Below are 24,427 nucleotides of genomic sequence, written 5' to 3' on the forward strand. Positions count from 1 at the left end.
GGCGACACGAAGCAGAGCACGGCACCTTTGTCAGGAGGATATGCAGCTCTACTTGGTTTTATGTAATAAAAGTTTCCAATTAATTGCGATAACTTGGAACCAGGCCTTGTAGGCTGCAAGATTAAGTCCTGATCGTGCCCATCTGACACTTCGTAATGTCTGAGTAACACGCTGTGCTGCTTTTGCTGGAATAACTGTTTTCAATGTCAAATCACAGAAGCAGCTCAAAAATAATAATGAGGTCACAGAAACACAGAGTACTGGAGGGAAAAAAAAAAAAAAAAAAACAAAACCCAAGAGCAAGAAAGAAACCAAAGACAAGGAAAATTTCTTGCCAAAGAACACCCCAGAAAGCACTGACTTAATGTATCCTTCACAACATACGGAGCACACTTATGAATAAATACCACCATAAGAGAAATTCAGCAACAGAAAAGGGAGCAAATGATTAGATCGCCTAGCAACAACTCATTAACCTACCTTTTATTCTGACTTTTTATGGTGGGTTTCAGCCATCCCCATTTTCTCTACACAGTGCAATCCATCTGTTAGAGTTTCCAGCACCGTAAACCAAGGGTGTGTGCACCGCATAATTAGCCTCTATGGCTGATTTCGGGTCTGAGCTCTCAAGCTAGACGAGACCGCATCCGAGCGCTTCTTTTAAGGCACATTGTGTTATTCTGCTCTTGCTACTTCTCGCCTGCTTGCTTTTAAGGAACAGTCTGCTCTTTCTTCCCCCCCTCCGGTATCTTGTCTGCCAGGAGACTTGTTGGAAGCAAGCTGGATGTCTCTTGATCTCGGTTCCAGCCTCCCTGTGAAACAGGCAGGTTCCAGTCTGAATCAAAGACTTGGCTCTCGCCAACGCTGTCAGCTACACAAGCGAGATGGCAGAAGGAAACACGCTTAAGGAATATGAAAGAATGGTTAAGAAGGACAGGAAAACAGGTAGGGGAATATGGACAGAGACTAAGGTCACTGTCGCTATCTTTTAGCATTAGGAATTCAACTTGCAATCCTCTCTCCTATAAGTTTTAGTAGTGATATATTATTGAGCAATCACATCTGTTCTAGGACAAGAAAATTCTTGGATAACACCTCAAAACTCATTTATTTTCCCTCTCTCTTTTTTTTTTTTTTTATTCTTTTGATCAGGACATCAAATGCCATAAATATCTGACAATAAATTGACAGATTACATTCCCTCTTACGTTACAAGCGGCTTGGATTTCATTTATCAGTCTCACTTCACACATCAGTAAGAAGAATACGATGTACATTCATACACTAGCATCTTCTAAACATAACTTGCGGAACTGAAAATACTTGTACTAGACTAGGTAGTTAGCATTTGTTCAAAATTAACTGGTTTTACTAATATACAGTGATTCTGTACACAGGTACTCAAGGAAGTCAAACTGTCAAATTACACCCTTACGTTGACACAAGATAGTATTTGCATTAGGAAAAAAAAAAAGCAGTCACACCTCCCACCAACCCTCCCAGCCATCCAGTCCTTCTGCCTCTGTCACCTCTTCACGTTCGTGCCAGCTTGTGAAGTAGGATGGGTGGGAGAAACTACTCATCTGCTGATTTTACGTTTGGGTTTATTTTTTTTTTGGTCAGCCTGAACTTTTGTTTTTAAATGGCTGTTATTTTTGGCTGTGTCAGCCCCCCGGCCAGCTCACTGCACAGCTACCCATGCTGTTCTGGTACGGAGCTGGTGATGATACGGGGATGCCTCAAACTACTCCTGCCAGCAGAGGGCAGACACAATGATCCGTCATACTACAGCCCAAACTGGTTACAAACCAAATATGCTAATCCACTGCCATGCACTTAATTTAAGTCTTTCTGCTTTTGAACAGAGTAAGCTAATGAAATAGTCATCATCTCCTTTCAGACACCACATTAAGGAGACTATGTGGCGGCAGGATATTTTTCCTGAGAAGTACGAATTTAAGTGTATCTGAACCCATTTTTTGTTTCTGTACTAAAGCTATAGCATCATTTTTGCACGCTCATATGGTGCAACACTAAAGTCAACATGAATATGCAAGCAGTTCAACTCATGCTTTGCTCAGTGCGAGCTGGAGCTGAACCACATAGCCAGTTTCTTCTCCACTGCTAAAAAGTGAGATGGCATCATGGGCTGCTGATATCCACCCAAAACACGAGGACGGCACCTTCACCCGAGGACGTGAGCCTTGCTGAGGTGGGGACGGTGACCTACTATGTGCCCACCCCATGCCCCAGAAGCAGCACCGGCCTGCTGCGGGCTGCACTGCCATGCTCTCCGACAGCCTGCCAGTGTTTTTCAGATCGAGCTGGAGTGGGGAAAAAAAAAAAGAAAAAAGAAAAAAGAAAAAAGCCTAGAATGAGGGTTTGACGCATACAATATGCTCTGCCACATGGCCATAAATGCTACTTGCATGTGTTAAGTCTCAGAACTGAACTTTTGTACTTAACCTTGCAGACACAAACTACTTTAGTCATACGCATTCGGGTATCCTTTCACTGTTGTGCGACAGCTTTTAAAGATGGAGAGCCCGTGGTGAGCTCCTGTTCTGGGTGGCAGGACTACAAAGAGCACCAACAGCCGCAGAGGAGTGTGCTCACACACCACAGGGCTTCCATGCCTCGCTCCATCCTCTTGCTTGCTTGCACCAGCATGGTGCTACGGCCGTGCAGACAGCAGGAGCACTGAGATTACACTGCTCTTTACACACACACGCAAATTGCGTCCCTAAAACCTCACTTTAAGAGAAGGTCGGTCACCCACAGATACCAAGTCGGTTCGTTGTTTCCCTGTCCCCATACTTGTTCCTTTAAAAGCAAATTTTCTTTTGCTATTCCTATTTCTTTTGTAGTTGCATATTTTTAATAAGTACCCAGTACACTGCAATTCACCAGACAGAGTTTTAATTTAGAGGTGAGTTACGTTTTGCTTGGATGTAAGTCTTATTTACATATGCAAACACATGCATATATTTAGAAATGACATTGAAGTGCACTTGGAGCGCCTGAGAGCTGCCACCTCTGCCTGGGTACACAGGGTGACTGGTCCTACGAAATGGTACAGAGTCTGTGCATGCAGGCTATTTCTGAGGCAATTTAAAAAAATCACCTCCTTAAACTGAGTAAAAGCACCAGACTGGCTAATAAATTAAACCATTTGTTAAGCAGTAATTAGCTTCTGTACTTACTAGACTTGAAAAGCATGTCAGTCCTACCTCACACCCACTTTTCCTCTGTTTCTCTTCCACCCTCTATACCATGAAGTTCACAAAAAGCACAGTAAAACTGAACTCTGCAATGAGTGCTCAAGTCTGTCTTGGTTTACATTGTTTTTCTGTATTAGCACCAAAACCCACATACAGATGTAAGGGTTCACCCAAAAGCACCTGAATACCGAGCTCAAACCGCCTGTTTTTATGGCGTGGCAAGACACCTCTCCTGGAGAGGCGTCCTCACTGCGGCACAGGGAAGGAGACCTACAGGAGCTGCTAGGGGGAAGACCTCTCCCTGTGGCACATGCAAAAAGCTGCTCTCACAAAGCACGGCTGCGCTGAACAACAAGGATGGAACTGAAGTTAATTTCTTCTTCCTCTTCTACATTCTTCTGCCTGTTCCCACTTTGATCCAGGGCAAAAACCCAACCGCTGCGCACAGAAAGCATCCTCCCAGCCCCGCTGCCCAAGAGGACTGGGCGAGGACCACAGCAGCAGAGCAGACTTCCAGCCCATCGAGTTGCACGCTTTCTAATAACGCGTTTCCTCATGGTGTTGAGGGCTGCTACAGAGGATCTGCAGGCAGAGGGCCCCCCGCAGAGCAGCACACAGCACAGCGATGCCAGCAGCAGCGCTGGCTCCCAGCTGGAGACAGAAGCACGAGCCCTCTCCCAGTGCCACCACGGAGCTTACGCATCCCAAAGAATGAACTGTTCATCCCCATTTAATCACTTACATTAACAACGCCCCTACCACAGCAAGTCATAAATGTGATTAGCAAATATTTACATATTACAAAGAATCTCAGTACTTATTAGTTGGGTGTAAAAGCCTTCCTTTATCCGCTTCCGAGGCTAGCTAGCACTTCAGAGCACCAGCACGGGATACAAGTCAACTTACAGAGCAGAGATCACATTACTGGTGTTTGACCTTACCTCAGGGGACAAAAACCCCTCAGAGTAATGTCAGGGAGCTTTAACCCCAAGTGTGCATTTCCATTTAATTTTAAAACCATAAACATAGACAGAAGACAGAAATACCTATTTTCAACAAGAATAATTGCATTTCTTTTTTTGGTTTTAAGGATTCTGATGAAACCTTGGCAACACAAGCACTGCAGCACCAAAGCAGTTTCGATTTTTGGTTCTCATGACCTAGCTTATATTCATGCTACAAACTGAATGAGGTTTCGAAAACAACAGTCAGCAAAGAGGAACAAAGTACAACACAGGTGGAAAAAAAAGATTGTATTTTAAAATTGATACTGTTTTAAAGAAAGGTGGGGCTTGGGTAATGAAAAAAATGGGTAGTGTTTTCCAAAACATTAAAACACAATAAAAAGCTATTTTTTTCTTAAAGACTTATCTCTGCTTATCTACATAATCACTTGTGGTTAAGTTACCTAAAATATTTCACGGGTCAGTAGGCAACAGAGCGCTAAATTAAAAGATTATGTTCTGGTAGTGCTTATCCGTACTAAGCTGTGAAAGTACGTGAACACATAACCCACACACATACACAAGCAATGGCTGAAAAAGCTCCCTAAATCCTTTGGAAAAGATGGAACCTAGGTTCCTCTACAATAAAAACTAAAAACTTATCTGTGAGAAAAAAAACACACAACAACATTTAATTGGAAAAGCTGATTGCAGCCGAAACCTTTTGCATTTTGCAACACCCTTCCCCTCCCACTCTTGCAACTTCCTCTGGTGACTGTTTTCTGGGGCTTCCTCTGAGCGGCACTGATGCAGGAAGAAAACAATTTCACTCTTCACGCAGACCTATGCAGCGTTACGGACAGAAGAACGAAGTTTGATGCAGATTTTTTTTTTTTTTAAATCCCAACCTGGAAAGCAGCGTTTGGAGCCACAGGGGCTACTCTGGCAATCCCTGAGAGCCCTCCCTGCTCGCTGGTACAACGTGTGACATCAGGTAGCCGAGAGGAATCTTATCGATCCCAGGGCACATCAGAAGCCTTGATTTATGACAGTTTGATTTTCCTGAGAAGCGTCACGGCCAAAGCAGCTGCCTCCCGGGCCTGAAGGAGGCCAGAGGCTGTGACGGTGGGCGACCCAGATGACGGACACGTGGCAACTGCTGGATTTCACACGTGTTTACACCAGCAGCCCATCCTGGGTACGGCAGCACTCAGCCAGACCTTTTTATAGCCCAAACCACTGGATTCCTCCTCTTCACGCCACGTCCTGACCCTTCCCCTCAGCAGCGAGCAGGCCGACAGCTCGGCAAGGACCCGAGGGCCGCGGACCGAGCACGCCACGCTGCAGCTCACCGCCCTCCGAACTCCTCAGCGAGGAAGGGGAAGCCCGGCCAACAGCTGATCCCGGCGGGGACATTCGTAATCGGAGACGTGAAGAAAAGATGAAATCGTGCCAGGCCTTCGATCATAAAGTCTTCGGGACAAATTGTATCTTTATTTATGTTACGCACCACGCCCTGCGTGATTCCCCCAAGTTCACCTCAGGATCTCTGAATCACTCTACTATAAATTTTAAACATGCAGCAGCAACATAATCCATATTAATTCACTGATCCCAGCTTAGCCATGTAAAAGTTGACTAACTCCTCAAAAAAAGGAATTTCGACACTTTACTGACCCGTATGGATATTTCATGTTACACAGAAAACAATGTCACTTTAAAAAAAGCTGATTTATGATAGTAATAACCAAAAATTAAGTACGTTTTAGATAACGCAACTGCATATACTTATTTCACGCGCGATGAACAGGTATAGAGGGAACGATCACAGATTTTTAATTATAGTTTAAAAACAGTAATTTTAGGAATCAATGAAAGTATGAAACAAACGATGGCACCAACCCCAGGCCTGACTGTGCAGCAGGCGCGTTGCCACTGACCACTGGGAGAAGAATGGAAAAAGAAAAACAGGCACCTTGAGAATAAAGCTAGAGATTTACTCTAGTAAATGCTCACCCAAAGACATCTATGAACTGAGGTGTAGAGAAGGTACTGTTAGTAGGACTTTAACAGCCTCTATCATCCACTGGATGGCATGGAGAAAACAAAACAAAACCAACCCAAATCCCATAGTACACTATTACTACAAATTATGCTGACAGTGGCTTTTCTCACTCCATTCAGTCTCAGAAGGATCTTGCTTTTTCTTTTCATTACTGGAATAAGTTTTGCCTCAACATATTGGACAAATTTTCCCCTTCTTGGTCCATTTGCAACCATAAATTAAATGCTAATGCGTGTTAAAACATAACAAGAAGAAAGCAGCATTTAATTAAGGTTGCCAAATACATGCAAAATTCTCATCTGCAGAGGACTTAACTTGATATGCACACCTTATGCTACCATTTTTCATATTTTCTTGGCTGGCTCGAGGCGATCCTACCCTTCCCAACTCGCGCGTTTCAGCTCTCCAAATGCCACCCCAGCACATCTGTCCACGAAGCAAGGGTCTGAACTGGATACATGAACACATCAGGGCTAAGAACAATTTGGGAGAGGAAGGCAGGGGAAAGTACGGAGCAGAGAAGGGCCACATGGAGGTTCAGAGGGCAGCCAGGACCTCCTTTATGAAAGTTCAAAAGACAGCTATACTTAATTACCAGAGTTCAAAGCATCTTGCTTTAATTATCCTTCCCTGGGAAATCCCTAGATTAATGGTGGTGCACTAATGCTTTTTTCTGTGTTTACTCACATTTCTAATACTGTCTTTAGCTTGCTTCAAAATAATTAAAAAATACTTGACTAGTAAATCCAAGTTTCTACTGCAGTCAAAGTCTTACCTACATAAATATGCGCATTAATCTCAATTGACTTGGCCTGCATTTGACCTGTTTCTTGTCTCTGGCACCTTCTGCTAACAGCACTAGAAAAGCAAATTGAATTTAGAGAGGCAAAGGTCTTATATACCTTCAGGAATGGAAAATTACTCAACTGGATTTCAAGGCAGCCAGTCTGAAGTCAAATGGTCATTTTGGACTTAGCCACAGCGCTGAGCAGAGAAGCAGATGTGCCCAGCGCAGCAGCCAGCACACCCCTGAACAAGTGCTGAGGATTTATTGACAAACGCCTCGGTAGGACGCACAGCGAGGGGTACGGTGAGTCAGTGCTAAGCGCATAGAAAGTAGTTTTTAAGATGTCAAAAGCAGAATGTATAAATACTTCATAATTGGGCTGCTATTATTTTCCAGTTCAAGCAAGCAATTATTTATGTTCATCACTCCTTTTCCATCATCACCTGCAAGCATTGGAAGTCTGGATAATAAAAGAAGATGCTCCGCAAACTACTCCAGTATCCCAGCACGGATGCACCCTGCATACTGTCCACAATCCTGGGTACATGCAAACACCTGCAGTGGTTGTTTCTAGAACGCAGCCTGACATCAAAACCTGCTGGAGATTTACACTATATTCTCTTTCACCTAAGCAGCTGCATGAAATGTGAAGAAAATTGGCCGATTTTCATGTCTAATGGTCAGCCAGTCCAAGGCACAAGTGACAGAATTTCCTAACAGCCAAGGCGGCACCAGCAAGCAGCTCCACAGGACACGTACTTTCTACCAAAACACTGCCATGCAAGTGAAGAAAAGCTTTTCTACAATTTCTGTAAGAGGAAAAACAAGGCAGGCTCCTAGAATGAGCTGCAGCAGACGCAACTCACGGCCAGTCGCTAAGACCCAGGTCATGATTTTGGATCAGCGTGTGCAGCCTCTAAGTGACCACATACCCAGCATGGCAGGCGTTCCTGCTATTCCTTCCCCAAGCAATTCTTCCATTTTTGACTCCTATTTTTCTTTGTTTATAATTTTAAGAATATTCTTAATCAACAAATACATCAGATGGATCTGTCAGATACAACGATTTCAAGATAATGTGTCAATGATTATGACAGAATTCATAAAATAGCATAAAAGTTGTTTTATTTGAATTTTCTAAGCTCGTTTGTATACCCACTAAAAACGATATTTGCCTGCTTGCAATTAAAGTTGCTTATGTTTGCACTGAAAGCCAGGAACAGGCACGTAACCCACTGGCTGGGAGCTCAGAATCTGTGAGTGCGGAGAGATGTGGGGGCAAGTACTTCTCTCAGTTATATCGTCATGAATCAAAAGCAACTGATTTACAATTTAATCAAAATTACTGTAAAAATGACACTAATTTTACCTTTGGCAATGCTTTTTTTTTTTTTTTTACACTACTTAACTCATGGAAATCATCCTAGGTAAACATGGTATTTCAGCTTACGCCATAAGAAAATTATTGATGATACAAAAATGTCAGAGGCTACACAGAATACATATATTACATCTGCTGGAAGAGTGAAAGTAAACATCTTTTCTATGGCTTTCAGTTATTTTGGTCACTTATGTTTTGGGTTGTTTTCAACATCTGTAAAAACCTAATACTGCTTTAATTTTCATCAAGTAATTAGAGACCTCTGTAGTAACGTATGACCATGCCAAAAAAACACCATGAAAGCTGATTAATACAGTGCTGAATAATAGGTGATTAGATGCCTGCCAAAGGCTGCATTCACGACAGCATCCACAGACATGCAGGAATGCTGTGTGGGACGGCACCGCACCAGCGGGCTCCGGCTCTGCAGCAAGCACCGCATCTGTGCTGGAACACATCTCCCGCTCCAAAAAGGGAAAGAGGAGGCTGAGGAGGAATCTGGTCCCCCTAGTCTGGTCTCAAAGGCTTCTGGAGGGATAACAGAGGATGCTTCTTTTGGAGTTGGGAAGTATTTAGACTTTTTTTCCCCCTTAATAAAGATGTATTCTTCTAGCTTGCTAAATTGTTGAATTATTTGAGGCAGTGATGTAGCAGGATTTCTGTTTTTCGTCCTAATTACTGGGTGGCACTTACTTTCAGTGTGCATTAGAGTAAGTATTTAAGATACCATTTGTGAGTTACTGTAGGTTCTTTTTAATTCTGTAGCACATAGCTATGGGAGTTTGAATTCTGCCTGCCTCATCAGCATTATGTTCTCCCTGTAATAAATGATCAAAACGGATCAGAGTTAGCACTGCAGAGCAGTTAGAAAGAGGTGAAGGAAAGTATGCGAAGTTCTGTGCTGAATGAACAGACTGTTTCCTGTGACTTCTGGCTTCCAGCTCAGAATGCTGGGATTCATAATGAAAAACACTCCTACCTGGTGCACAACCCCTGCCCCTCATTCAGAGCAATTACACAATATGAAACTTGAAGACAGGTTTTCATTACGTGTATCCTGTGTTCGTTTTCATGTCACATTGAAAGTGGTGTTTGTAATCCGGTGATTTTGAGCAACAAGACCTGTGGTTTCTCAAAAACTAAAATGGGTGGAACTATTCCAAGTGGTCAATTTTTTTTTTTTAATTTTTTTGAAGTTATTCTCAACTGTCACATTAATGAGACATTGGATACAAAGCTTTTAATAATTATAAATATGATACCTAAAATAACAAAGCACGTGATAGAGAACAATAAGTAAATAAACAAACAAATCCACCCTGTGATGGGGCAGCAAGGAGCCCAGTGTGCCCAACAGCTCTCGTGAGCTAACAGCACATTGCACCCTCTCACTCTGTGGCAGAAACCACTGCCCACAACAGTAACTGCTCTCAGGCAGCTGTCACAGTATTATTTTCATCCATGTACGGGACATACACAAGGAAAAGTAATTACCAAGTGCTGCCTCATTTATTGTGACAGCACAATAGTGACCGTTCTCAAAACTATGTTGTTTGGAAATGCAATCAATGCCTTTAGGTTACTTGCCTGCATTATGTGTACTCCTAAGTTGTTTTGCGCATTTTGCAATAAAATATAAAACACTTTAAATTGAAATTGTCTCTTTGTTCTGAAAATTTGATCATGAGTTTGATTAAGTGCGTCCACTTTTACTGGACTGATTTTTTTTTTTGGTCACTGACCTATAATCAGATGGAATGAGCAACTTACACCTCATTGCAACCTAAGCATCAAAATCCCACAGCCTTCTCTTCTAAACAGGTATCAATTTTTGTAATGCATTAGAGAATTATTTTCTACCAACATGTACCAAGTTTGGCTTAAAGTAACCAACAGGTTCAGATAGCTACATGGCTGGAATGAATACGTACACAGTGTGATCACAGAAGACCTCAATTTCTTAGAGCACCAAGTGAGCTGGAGCTCTTGCTGACATGCAGTGTGAGCCCAGACACAAGTGCAGAACTTAGTTCAGTCAAAAAAAAAAAAAACCAACAAAAAACCCAACCAACAACTCCCATTAAAATTAAGCTTAACCTATAAAGGAGGATAGCAAACACAATTTTGCAGACAGGGACAGTCCAACGTGTACTTGGATAATCATGTTTCCTTTAACAACAAACAGCATTTGCGCCCTTGGTGGTAGTATTTCCTGAAATGTGACAAACAATGCAATAGATATGTTTGAAAATTTAAATATGTAGTATAAAGACAGCATGAGCCATCAAAGCATACTAAACAGTGTTACAACTGGTATCTATAAATAGCAGAGGTTCACACTTCAGAGAGAAGACAAGCATTCAGAATTCCCCAAGTGCCAGTGAACAATGACCTCAGAGTGTTGGTTGTACCTGAACGAAAAAAGCACTTAACAGAACTGGGAACTGTATTAGTAGAATAGCTTGATTTTTTTTTTCTTCTATGCCCTGTTCTTTCATTTCCCATTGCATTGTTATCACTAACAAAAAGACAAATCAATTCAAATCATATATTCAAGAGGTTCTACGTTTTAAAAAATAACATATTCATTGTTATTCTTGCAGCTCATCTGACCTCCTCAGTACAGCTATGACAAATGCTCAGTCAACAAAAAAAATCTGAACAAAATGTGTGCTCAGAGTATCAGTTAAGAAATATAGCTGCTCTGAAACATTAAGAAGAATACAAAAGGGCCTCTACAATAGTATAACCTTTGCCTCTGTGTGCTAGCATCACAGTTTACACGGTTTCCACGGAAACCCTCTGCAAACATATGAATGTTCTTGCTGCGTTAGATGCCGAACAGAAAATCCTTTGTGACCATTCCGGAGGGCCATGGCCAGTGCCAACCTCCCAGTGAAATAATGCCCCTCACTATGCCTTTGCCCAGCAGGCTCATGACACACTCTCTCACATGGTACAGCTGCTGCCATAGCTTGTTTTTCCCCATCTGAAAAAAAGAGGTGTACATCATATCTTTTAAAATGTCTCTTCCCACATCAAGAGCGTGCTTTGCCCCCATCAAACTGATGGCCAAGTCCCCAGGACTGGACCCTCGGATGCAACCCAAAAGCTGTAAAACCAGGGCACTGGCTGGGAGACTTCCAGCAGGCTCCAAGTCAGGGCACCGGGGAATATATTTACATAATGAGTAGGCAAATGCCCAAAGCGAATGCCACAATTCCTCATTATTAAATACCTTGAGAAAAGCAAATTAAAAAAATAATCTCAGGACGCCACAAGTATACTGGTGCAGAAGGGAAAACAAGTTTCATCGCTTGTTATTTTTTGTAATGGACACACCAACTGACCTACATAACACTCAGAATCACAGAATAGCTGAGGTTGGCAGGGACCTCTGGAGGCTGTCTGGTCCAACCCTCCTGCTCAGCCTGGAGCAGGTTGCCCAGGACCGTGTCCAGACAGATGAACTGCTCAGGTACTGCATGGGCTCCTTCTGCTTAAGTGGAGGCAGAAAAATTTTATCCAGGAAAGAAAGAAACTCAACAGGAGGACTGGTTTCTGGTTTTGGTAGTTAAGGGTGTGTGTCTGAGTGAAGGCTGAGGGATCAAGAAAACTTGTTTCCGTTTTATAAAGGAGGAGCTACTGTCAAAACATCTGAGTGTTGTGTCCCTTGTGAACTTCCTCAAAATGTACATCTCCCCCACAATTTAACATTTTAACCAACACTTGAGATAACAGCGTATCTAATAAAGTGAATTACAAGTGCACCTTCAAGAGACCCAGTCTGTGCACACAGCCGGACAGTACCTTGTTTGTAGACTGAAGCATTCCCCTGTATTCTCATTTCTCTGAAACTGAGCAAATTCACAGCAGAGCAAGTTTGACTCTCTGATCTCTGAGATATCAGTGGTGCAATTTATCAAATTACTTACAGATGTGCCCAGTCTGAGGCAGGACGATGGCTCCAAAGACTACATTGAGGAGAACAGCGAGCCTGCAGTCTGTGCGGCGAGGTGAAAGCCTGACTGTTCGATCCCAAATAAAACAGGAAAGGTCAACACCTTCTTGTTTGTAAACAGGCACTTCAGTGATTAAGCCATTTTCAGACACTATTACAGTCCCAATGACAACAATCAATGCAGTAATAGTTTTGTGGTGAGTGCTGCAGAAGGAATATGACAGAATTTGTACCGGGAAGAAAAACCACGCTCTTGCTATGTCAACACCCTTGATTTCTCCATTTATTTTTGTCCCTTTACAACAGGAAGCCCCGGCAGGAAGCTCCCAAAGCTGACACCGCCACCACCCTCCTGTCTTGCGCCCCAGCCCGACTCAGTCCCGCAGGCCAGCTACCACGTTACTTCTGCGGCCCGGCCCGCGTCTCCCTGCAGCACCGCCTGCGGAACAAAGTAAATATTGGGTTAGCCGCAGAGCTCTCGCTGTTCCCCTGCTTTAACAGCCCATTGTTCGCTTGCGGTTGCCTCAGTGAGATAAAACACCAAAAAGCAGTGTTTCCGGAGGGGAAAAGCCTTCCCACCGTGTGTCACGGGTCCAGGGCTGGGCTTTGCGGGGGGTAGGCCCACCCGGCTGCCCCATTGCTCTTAGTGCTGGGGGAGAGCTGACCACGTGTAGGCCTGCTTGGCCCATGCTCTCCTGCTTTGCTGCCCAAGGGCCATTTCCAGTGGATTTGTTTAAAGTCGCGTTTATTCCTCAGCAGGAGCTGGATGGGACCTGCTGGGGTCCACCCCGACCCATCCCATTGCCCCCCAGCCTAGCTTCTGCTGCTACCTCTGTCAGCACCAGGTTATGGGTAACAGCCACTGCAGGTGATATTTAACCACAGGAGATGATTACAGACAATATTTAAGCACAGGAGAAAGGACACAATAGACAGAGAAATTAATCCAACCATACAGGAAATGATAAAATCGAGAAGTCTCTCATTTAATATTTTCAACCATATCCTCTCGCCCAATAAAGAAGTGCTCTGAACTTAATTAACATCCCGCTAATGAGACCTTCGATTGCCCAGAACAAAGCAATAATGAACGTGAGCTCTGTTTCTACCAAATCTGCCAGAAAGATTTTTAAGGGTCTGCTTTCCCGCTGACATAAACACATGACTCCCATTAGCCTTAATAAAGGAAGAGAGCATTCAATAAGAGATTAATTTCCCAGGACTGCACAACTAAACCGTGGCATGCCTAAAACACAGTACAGGCTGCTAAGAAAGGGTTGGCTGTCACAAAATCATAGTGACAGATCAAATTCTTTCATAACTTTCCCATGATTTTTTTCATCTCTTGTTGTAGTTCAGAGCTTTTCACCTCAGGATGGAGAAAACGTTCAGAACTTTTCTTTTGACAAAATTATGGACAAGCAAATCAGATAGTGGAATACTTAGCTCATTTTTAGGCTGAAAAATACAACTTCAAACACGCACTTTTTGTTTATTTTAATCTTAATGCATTGTCCCTGTATACTATTTTTGACTATACAGTACGTAAATCCTTACTCCCACAACAATGTAAATTTGTTGACAGGATGATAGGTTAAAGTTTATCTTTCAGGCCGCTTCCCCTGCACCAGTCAGAGAAATCTAGTTATGTCAATTTATGTCCCTCGCAGTGCTCAGCGAGGCGAGGAAACGGAGTGGAGTGCCAGAATGTGGAAACAATGCAAAAAAAACAACTAGTGCCAGAGCTGAGCATCCCATGCTTCAGCTAAGCTCTACATGTCCACAGAAAACTCTGAGATTAGTACTGCGCATCTCAAAGCTGCATTAAAAAGACTTAATTCTGGATGTCGAAAGCATATTTAAGCATCTAATAGAAGTTTTTTCTTAGTCTTTTCTCCACAGCTCATGTTTATGAATTTCAAAATGCTTGAGGGCTTTTCTTCCCTCCCCCCTCCCAAAAATCCAATTTGATAGGCAAAATGAACATATTTCATGATGTGCTTATCATAAGAAATCTACTTGACATAATCTAAGACATTCAATGCTATTATAGTATACATTAATGAACGCTGTTTCAGACATTCTCCTATAGCTTTCTGAGAGAATAGACTATCTCTTACTGCAATGGCTGATACAGAAGAATATCTTGTTTGCTACTACTTATACACATGATAAAAGCCCATTAGCACGTATACTCACAGAAGCTGAACTGCTTTGATATAATAAACCGAGATATGGAAATAGAGTGCAACAGTTGCTGTAGCTGCATGACCAGTACCGTGCTGTATTTTAGAACCATATATTAAAACGCATCTTGCAAATTAAATCAAAATTACTTATTTGTGCTCAGCCATACAGAAACATTTGTTTTATTCTATTGAATTAAAACTGAAATCTGTAAGGCCAGTACAGCAAACTATGATATTGTGCCACAGCAAGATCAGTCCTATGCTTGACACGGTCACAGCATACACTTGAAATCCAGCAGCCAGTCCTCTCAAAGCTGGCACTCTGTTCCACTTAAACAGAAGCAAAACTAAATCCCATGTTCATCAAAAACCAACTAACCAAAACAAACAAATGCAGAACAACTGAGGCAAGCAGGGAACAGCTGACTTAGGGACTACACAGATACCAATTGCACTGGAAAACCGCACTCAAAACACAAAAATTGTAACTCACCAGCCATGACGCTACTCTGAAGACAAAAATCACAGAAGTTTGAAATAGAAGATAATCAAAATACATGACAATTTTCTTCAGCATCCATCCCCGACTGTTCTGTCAAATACACAACAGCAATAGCACAAAGCATCTTTATGACAGGAATAAAAGGCTCTTTAAATGCTCCTTTTATTTTTTATTGAATGAACCCACTCTTACACAAAGTTCACGCAACGATGTCTCGAGCTCCAGCACTGCTAAGTCATGTATTTGATCGGCCAACCATGGCGTGCAAGTTGCATGCAGAACAATCCAAAACATTTATTAATTGCACATAACAACTTCATGTGGCAAGTCAGGTGGTTGGTTAAGACAACGAACTTGCAAGCACTTTGGGATATGGAGTTGCTGGTAAGATGAAAATCTTTTCAGGGAGTATTTCACTGTGACTGACTAAACACTTCTCACCTCACAGTCACTGGCTGGCAAAAAAATAAAAGCAAACCAAACAAATACGGGTGTTGAGAACCAAACCCACAGGCTCCTCCTGACAACAGTGTTAGATTTGGTGTGGTTTGCTCTTGTCACAGCACCGTGACTCCTCGCTGATGCTGCTTCTCCCTGCACGGAGGCAGGCTGCACTACCCCTCCCCATCACCGCAGAAATGCCAACAGACAGTGACCACTGTTTGAAAAGATACCATCGGATGTGGCAACTCCAGAGAAACCTTCCCCTAAGGAGTGTTCAAGTTTATTCATGAGAAAAGGGTGGAGAAAAACCGCAGCTGCAGGATTCACAAACACGAACCCACTCGCAGGTTTGCAAAGTCCATCACGCCACTGACCTGTCACGTAACCCACAGGCAAATGCAGCCGCAGACTCTCCGAATCGAGATGTTCCCAACAGGATAATATTACACTGCCCACCTACTCTCTCTGTTCTTAAAACTGCTTTTTGCCACTTTTAATCTCAGTCAGACAGGGACGAGATTAAAGTACATTAGGAAAGACAGGGCACGAAGCCAGAGCAGAAACCAACCTGCTCCTATCCCTTGTTTTAACAGCCCCTTGCACTGGGGGGGAAGCTAACAGCACTGTTTTCATACATTGCTCAGTGCCTTGAAGTAGATACAGACACAGTACTGGCCATAAAAACAACTGCAGCTCTATGATTTCTTAAATATTTATCATTCAGACACACCACAGTACAAAACCCAGAGCTGTGTTCCTGATACTCAAGCCTTTCTGTCAAAACACAAACTGAGAGAAGACCTCCTGGTAAAAACAGTTCAGAACACTTTCACGCTTTTGTTTTGAAGTACAGATCTGTCTTTTTTCCCCCCACCCCAACACCACCCACTCTTCCAAACAAGTAAGCAATCCAATGTTGCAGAGGAATTTTAATTGTTTCCATAACTTCTGTTACCTGCCAAAAAAGTGCTCAGTATGACAGAGAGAGGACAGGGTGCCTATGCTATGTGTATATTTAAAATAAAATATGAGCATACGAATATATACATATATAGGCATAATATATGACTTTCACAGCAGTTAACTTGTGTAGCTATACAGACCAGAAGACTTTGTAAGACCCACCCTTTACTCTTTGAAGTAGCAACCATGGCTTGAGCACGCTTGACTCTTGGGCTCGGATTTACAATCGAGTTACTACAGCCCAACTCCTGCCTGTCGTGTGAGCCAGGCTGGGTTTGTCATCTCCATGCACAGTGTTAGCAGCAGCTATCTCTTGCACGAGAGGCTAAAGTAAGGCACACAGCTCTGTATTTGTTCCAAGTGCAGTCCCCCAGGTCTCCCCAAAGCCTCTGCAAGTTTGGCAGATGTGGGTACTGTGACTGGAAGCCTGCCTCCTCACGAGAGTTGTGTAACTTTTTATTTATTTTATTTTTAAGATCTTGGTCTGTCATCCCTTCCTCACCCTGCACAGTATTTCTTACCACAAATAATGGTTCAGGACCTTTTAAATACTCATCTTGTGATAGGAGTAATTGCACAACACAAGCTTGTGAGGACATTTTCAGTGTATTTGTACAACTTCATTTATTTAATTATTGCGACCAGGTCTAAAAAACAAAAAAAAAAAAACAAAAAAAAAAAAACAAAACCACTTTCTCTAGCATTTGTTTAAATAAATAATTCATTCTATACATCTCACACTCTATAAATTTACAATATGTGATTTTATGTATCAGCAAAATCCCTAGGAAGGTTGTAGTTTAGGCAAAAGTGGTTTTGTTACTACAGCTTAGAGATGTTCTCTTGGGTAAACAGCATGCCAGCATAAGCTTGCTAATAGGGGAGGCCTAACAATTTCCATAAAACAAATGCATTTAGAACACTTTAATAAACAAGAGGAAAAATATCTGTGGGATTTGCAGGGTGGAAGCTAGCAAAATATTATCTTCAATGGTAGATATTACACGTTTTTCCACTGATTCTAAAACTAAAACCAGCAAGTGGCAGCTCCTGACATCTCTCATGTTCAGAACCTACTTTTGACAGCATTTTGTGATTTGTGATGGGTGGTTTGTTTTTGAGTTTTTATGGTCTGGGGGAAGCCTCGAGGCAGATGTGCAGCGCTGTTGATAACGCACATATTTTCCAACACCATGATAAATTTCCCATAACTGCTGGCCTACAACATGACTTTTAGCAGTTTGAATGTTTCGCATTTGGATACAGCAGTGTCAGTCCATTTGGTGTGATAGCCTTGGAGCTATTACACCAAAGACATGACTTCCAAAGATGGAAGACAAACATTTTCAGAACTCATTACTCTCAGCGCTCAACTGAAGACTCCTTGAAGCAACTTAATTTCTGAAAAATATTGCGTGTTGCATTCAGAAGGCCAAATCTCCCTTGAGGAACTTCTCAAACTGGAAACCCTAAGTCAGAGATGACTTTTGGAAGGTACAGTCAGAATCTGGATACTGACGTTAGCAGCATTGGCTGTTAGTGCTTAGGAGATGCTTTATTTCACATGCAAACCCAAATAAGCACATGTATTTCAGCACCTCTGCATCACTACCGCTGAGAAGGTCTATGCTGTTTTCAAAGCCTGAAAACCTGCCCTGTCACAGCTGCAAAGGAAGTGACAAGAGAAGAAAAACATGGGCAGTGTAGATCAGCAATTAATTCCAGCCACCGCTGCCCAGCTGCTTGCGCAGGGAGGAATTGGCCCGTTTCCTCTCCCTGCCCCACTGCAGAGAGGGCCCTGCAGGGCTGGAGGGGCAAAATCCAGGCAAAATCCAGGCCAGCGTGCAGGACAAGAAGCAGGGCACAGGGAACGGGATGGCCACGGCCACCTCTTGCTGGCGAGAATGAGGTGGGACACACCTTTAGTCTTTCCTCTGAATATAATCCCCTCACCTCCCGGGGATTGCAGGAAAGGCACAGAGTACGAGAGAAGAGGATGGTACCAGTAACACCCACAGACCCCGCTCCACCAAGCGCCAGGAAATTTGATCCCACTCTGGAATAAATTCACAAGGCTACAGGCAGTTTTATCTGCTTCCTCTAACACATTTAAACAAACAAGCAAACAAAGCAATCCAAACAAAAGAATAAAACAATACATTTTTTCCTCCCTTAACTGAAGTCAACCCCCATTCAGAAACTCCAAATCTTTCCTCTGGATTCCTTATCGCTGGGTAAAGCCACACACAGCAGACTCTTAATATACATTACTGGCTTTTTCTTCAGCTCCAACACCACCTGCTCAACAGCTCTTTGCTTGTTAGTAACAGCAGGTCACTGTTTGGCTTGCTGGATCTATCAGGCAGGGACAACTTCTCAAACTGCACAGCTGCTCAGAAGAACACCAGTAAGAAAACACCAAACCTTCGGCAATTTTCAGAACCAGTGTTTAGGTAAGAAGTAACTATCGGAGGGCTATCCCTCTGCAAAAAGGCACCAGGAAGAGCTATCTTGCCCATCTCACTGAATAAATTTCGTTTGCTAAAAGTACCAGCTTGGGTACCAGCGTGTGGGAAGAAAAACAACACTGGAGCAGCAGGACTGGGACCCAGCGTCCATATAGAATTACAGAATCACAGAATTATTAAGGTTGGAAAAGCCCTCCAAGATCATCTGGTCCAACCATCCCCCTACCACCGATGTCACCCACTAAACCATGTCCCTCAGCACTACATCCAACCTTCCCTTGAACACCCCCAGGGACGGTGACACCACCACCTCCCTGGGCAACTCGCTCCAACTGCTCTTTCTGAGAAGAAAAACAAGCATGAGAAACAAGCATGAGAACAATATTCTTTTAGCAAGTAACAATGATGAAATATTTCAACACTGCCTCTTTAAATACCAATCTGTGAAGTTTAGACGTATGCTTCAGGAAGATTGTATAATCTCTGCAACACCTACACAAGCACTCAGCGTTATCAGTGGGAAACTACAAAAACAGAGGATTGCAGCAATTTAGAGTTTTCCAAGGAAAGTAAATCCAAATTCTGTGGTTGACTGGAGAGCAGTATTGCATGCATTGTTCAAAATACCTTCTCTTTTTACTTCCTTGGAACGAATGGCTTGCTGATGGGTACACAGAAACAGCAAACTGTTTTTAAACAGAAGTACAGCACACTTTACATTGCCGGTAATCTCACTATACTTTTGCAGTAGTTACACTGCTTACTGAAAGCACGATCAGCTCTCATAAATCGTCCTGTAATTTCAATTCTAGCTGCTCAACACTGGGCAAATCCTTTGAGGGATGGTTTCCTACGTTGTTCTCTGTCTGCCACAGCAAAATCTGAGTTTCTCATGTAGGAGAAACACACGCAAAAAGCTTCTTTATACTTTCAATCCAGTTTTACAGCAGGAAGGAAGGCATGGGGGGAAGGAGGGGGATGCAGCAGCACTCACACCGCGCAGTCCCAGGAACTCCAGGGTATAATGCCAGCTCTGTAAGTTAGCTCCTTTCATAGCTGCTGCAATACAAATGATAAATAATAATTTATCATAATTATTTTATATTATATTGACTACTGGGCAATACAAGGCAAAACTCAAAACAGCAAAACAGACAGTGAAGTTGTTAATTTAAAAATCTCACAGGGAGTAAAGGCTTTTTAGACCTACCTCAAGCTCCAAGGCACTTCAGTAAAGTAGGGGGTGGTGACAGTGACAGGTGCCTCTTAGGAAATCACACAGCCCAGAAGTGATGCCCACCTCACCCATGCTTACTAGAGTGTTCATTAGATCAATACTCACCAATTTCAGGACTGTTTCTCAAGCTCAGTTTTACAGTGATATTTTGACAGAAGGCTACAAAAATATTGACACGTCAAGAAGGACAAGAGTAAATGTCACTGCATCAGTGAAGCTCAGCTGAGTACTACAGATAAAAATAGCCCAAATGAACCCTGCAGGTGTACACATGCCAACAGGTTAACCCAACAGGACCACTCACAGACTACTCTTCTTTTTCTTATATAGAGCATAATTCTTCCCCATGCAGCACACCTGCCCAGGACCCAGGCATTGCTTAAAATCACGTAAAATGCCTCTCATAAATTAATGCCACAATTCTTCAGTTCTGTGGGATTTAGCATTTAAACTGAGGTGTGATGCTTCGGGCTGCGGTGACTAGGGCTGAATGCAGATGCAGAGCAGGCTCCAAGCCTGCACACCAGTCACATCCCAAAACAGCCACGGGTGACTGCAGCAGCGGGGTTTGAAGAGGTGTGCAGCTCTCAGATGCGCTACACACCGAGCATTTACCAGGGAAAGGTTGTGAAAGGTGTTTAGAGAACCCACAGCTTCCACAGACAGCCACGGCGTGAGGCAGCTAGTATTATTACTCATGCTGAGAAGGCGCCCACACAAACGGGCAGACGATGTGTGCAACATGCCCTACTGAAATAGGAAAGTGCTCGATGGCACCCAGAAACACATTGCACGGCGGCTGAGGATAAGGAGCACCCACCTGAACCTGCCAGAGGAGTCCAGGTGAGTTACCCCCCTACACACTTGATGGGTAAACAGCCCGTGAGTCACCTGGGACGATTCAAGGTTTTCTCTCTCGAATTTAAACCAGAAACAAAGATGCCCACGGACTTTAAGTTCCCAGTCTGAAAGGAAAATTCCTCGCTCCTAAAGTAACAGAGTTCTCATTCCTCGTTCACATGATGCATGAGCTACAGAAAAATAACATTTCCATGTTCAACTCGTGTCCACAAATCCATTAGGTCCTAGAGGGGGGTTCTTTTGCTTAAGCTCAGATGTTTACAAACATTTGAATTCATTGTCTGAAGCCTCCCTCTAGGCTGAAGTGGATAATTTGCTAGACTTCGCTGCCTGTACTGACTAGACATGCATCACAACAGAAGCACATAATTCACAAGTAGACATCCATATTGCAGACATCTTCAGTTATGCAAGACAAACGCTGCTCTGCCACACTAGCAGGGTACGTGCAAGACTGAGGAAATACACACCAAGAAGAGATCGCTTCGTTATTTTAAATACCGAGGGAGAAAAATGACAAATGGTGGATTTTAAAACAAGAACCTACTCAGTAAATTATTGCAATTCACACGGCAGCGCAGGCAGCACACTTCGGCGTGTGTTTTTCCAGGCTTCTCGCTAACTTCAGAGGTATCGATCCCCTCCAGAAGCTGTATTACATACTGATTTTCTGCACTGCGACACAGAGCAGTACGAAACGAGCGCAGAGCAGCTACCAAGCAAACAGCAAGATCTGGCAACGGTGGTGCGAATGTGGACGTACAGCTAAAATATGCTGCGAGAAAATGTCACCAGCACAAACAAGCTTGCAGAATATCAAGTGCAGGAGCTGCTAACATAACAAGCGCTAAGCGAAAATACATCTGATTCCCTGAAATATATAAATCGCCAAAGATGTCAACATGCAGGGAAGAGAGCAGGAGGAATGGCGACAGGAGGAGGAATGGGAAAGATAGTAATTTACATTTTATTGTATTTTGTGATCAAAATACAGGTTTACTTGATTAGGAAGATGTATTTCCATGAAGACTACTATATAGCAAATAACCTTAAGAGGAAATGGTGCTTAACAAGCTCCATAAAAGATTTTTAAAGCAACTATAACACTTTCCCCCTTGCTCCCCATAAATGCTTGAAGCTAATGTACATCTTGAAAACCAAAATTTCCGTATTTTGTTATTGCTGTCATGAGAGGATAAATGAGCCAAAGAGTTAGCAAATGCATTAAACAGCTCACACTTCTGGACCTCAACAAGGTATTAAATTCTTTATATTGCACTGTTAGTATGACATGTAAATAAGCGAAGTGATGCTTTCTATCAGAAATCCTTTAGAAGTCCATGGTGAAAGCTGAGTTAAAGCAAAAACAAAACCCACACATCCATCATCCCATTACAAACATCCTGTTACACTGTTTGGTAAAGGCTAATTTAAACCCAGCCCCCTTATACCACAGCTAGATATTTTGGGGTTGAACTGGTATGATTAATGGCAAGCATGGAACATTATAAATGATGGTGAAGATGAACGGGTTTCTGAATACTTTTCTGAAGCATGCAGGTTTAGCAGCACCCACCTACAAGCATATGCTTTCTTCCATATGACACAACGCGTGCAAGAAAACAACAGCGCAAACTTGATGTTTTAGGTTTTAAAAAGACTAGAATAAACGTATCTGCATATGCATCTCCCAACGGCCTACAGAAAACAGATTTTGTCAAAGAAAATGTTTCAGTGGAAGGAACCTGACCTCTTTTGTGACTTTTCCCCATTTTATGATTCCTTGGTACAAAACTGGTACATAGCTGAGAGATGCAGGAGAAGGCCTTTTTTTCTGGTCTAGTAAACCTGTTTTACTTCAAAACTATTTCACCATTGTTATCGTATTAAAATTTTACAAAGATCAATGTTCAGGGCTTTTTTTTTCAGTCACTTATCTTTTCATATATCCACAGATCATCAGCAACTTTATATACGGTCGAAATGCAAATCCTTCCTGCTCAGGGTGGTAAGCAGCTGAAAAAAAATCCTCACAGCAGACAGCCTTATTGCTTTGTGCAACTGTTTACTTTTTCAATGGAGATGTCATCAAAACAAGTGTATCAAGTATATCTTCCTTTTCATCAGGTATTTTTCTCTTTTGCAGAAAATGTAAAGTTCATTAAATGTCTACTTTCTCTTTCAGATCATGAATTCATATACATACAGTGAAGCAGGAAAAAAAATGATGTTTAAATCTATTACAAATTTTTTAACATAAAAAAATGCTTTCAGTCTACACACAAAGTTAGACATCTCAAAGAGGCTGCACCCATAGAACAGCTAGCACAAAGCCAGAATTAGTCCCAAGAAATTTTTTTCTTTAACTCTTGTACCAGAAACAAGGAAGACACTATACCTTATTCATTACGTATCCTCTTACCAAGAAGCAAGATCAGCAGTACCATTTAAAAAAAGCCACAGGCATCCAGCCTGACTCATGCCAATCACATATGAAGACAGCAGAAATTTCAGACTTGGCAGATTTCGTAGGACTCTGCTGACCATGCCCCATCCACCACTCACCACAAAGCAAGTTTTACCTACACCTTGTGGTCAGGACTTGACCAAAGCTGAGCAAACATTCACATCTAAATGTAGGTTTGCAGTCACAGATTTTGACCACATATAGGATATTTAATGTACTCAATACAATACCGTTGATTTCAGTCCACTACTTCTTATGATCTAATTATTCATTAACATTCACGGGTTTTACACAAAGTTACACTGTGGTATGGCATTAAACTTCTGGTTATTAAGTATGTACGTTCCTCACAAAGGCACATGATTGTAGAATAAATAATTGCTTTTTTGCATTTTATGATACTGGCAGTTTCAATTCTACAAACTGAAGGGGCAGACAAGAACCAGCAAATTGCACGTCCGCCATAAGACTGAAGAGCATCAACCTATTTGAAGCGTACACGTTCACTTTTCCCAAACCACACGATACATGATATATGCCCACATATTTACCGATTCCGTGGGGTTTATTTATTTGTAATGATACATACCAACTCACCTGTATAGACTCGCTGGTCTGTGGTACCCTGACTATTTCTGGAATGCTTTTAAGATACTGAAATTGTGTTTGTCTATTTTCATACCTCTGATCCTAGGTAGCTTTAAGCAATGGATCACAGTTGCTAGATCAGCATTTTCACTTGCAGTTACCTTACAATCTCTTGGGCAAATATCTGCTACTGGGCAACTAGCTACTTACTTTTTTTTTTTTTTTTTTTTTTTTTTTTTTTTTTTTAAGATTCTAAAAGTGTCTTCTATCAACTTTTCGGTATGAAACCAATTCTCAAGATTCAACCGTAAAGTTCCTGCATGAAGACTTCTCAGGGAAGTCAGCTTGC

The 24,427-nt window shown here is 42.4% G+C and overlaps 1 protein-coding gene across 5 annotated transcripts in view; it reads right to left on the reverse strand.

The window, feature by feature from the left end:
* The window catches only part of ADD3 (adducin 3), a 99,587-nt gene that overhangs the window by 30,287 nt on the left and 44,873 nt on the right, over positions 1-24,427 (reverse strand). The window contains exon 1 of one of the 5 annotated variants that reach the window (XM_048060466.2): positions 15,042-15,115. The exons of 3 other annotated variants lie outside the window; for them this stretch is intronic. The gene's annotated coding sequence lies outside the window, so the exon portion shown is untranslated. Of the gene's footprint in view, positions 1-480; positions 734-15,041; positions 15,116-24,427 lie in introns of those variants that run through there. One more of the 5 variants, XM_013174540.3, reaches the window with a different exon arrangement.

This window comes from Anser cygnoides, chromosome 7 (assembly GCF_040182565.1).
Source record: "Anser cygnoides isolate HZ-2024a breed goose chromosome 7, Taihu_goose_T2T_genome, whole genome shotgun sequence".
NCBI lineage: Eukaryota > Metazoa > Chordata > Aves > Anseriformes > Anatidae > Anser > Anser cygnoides.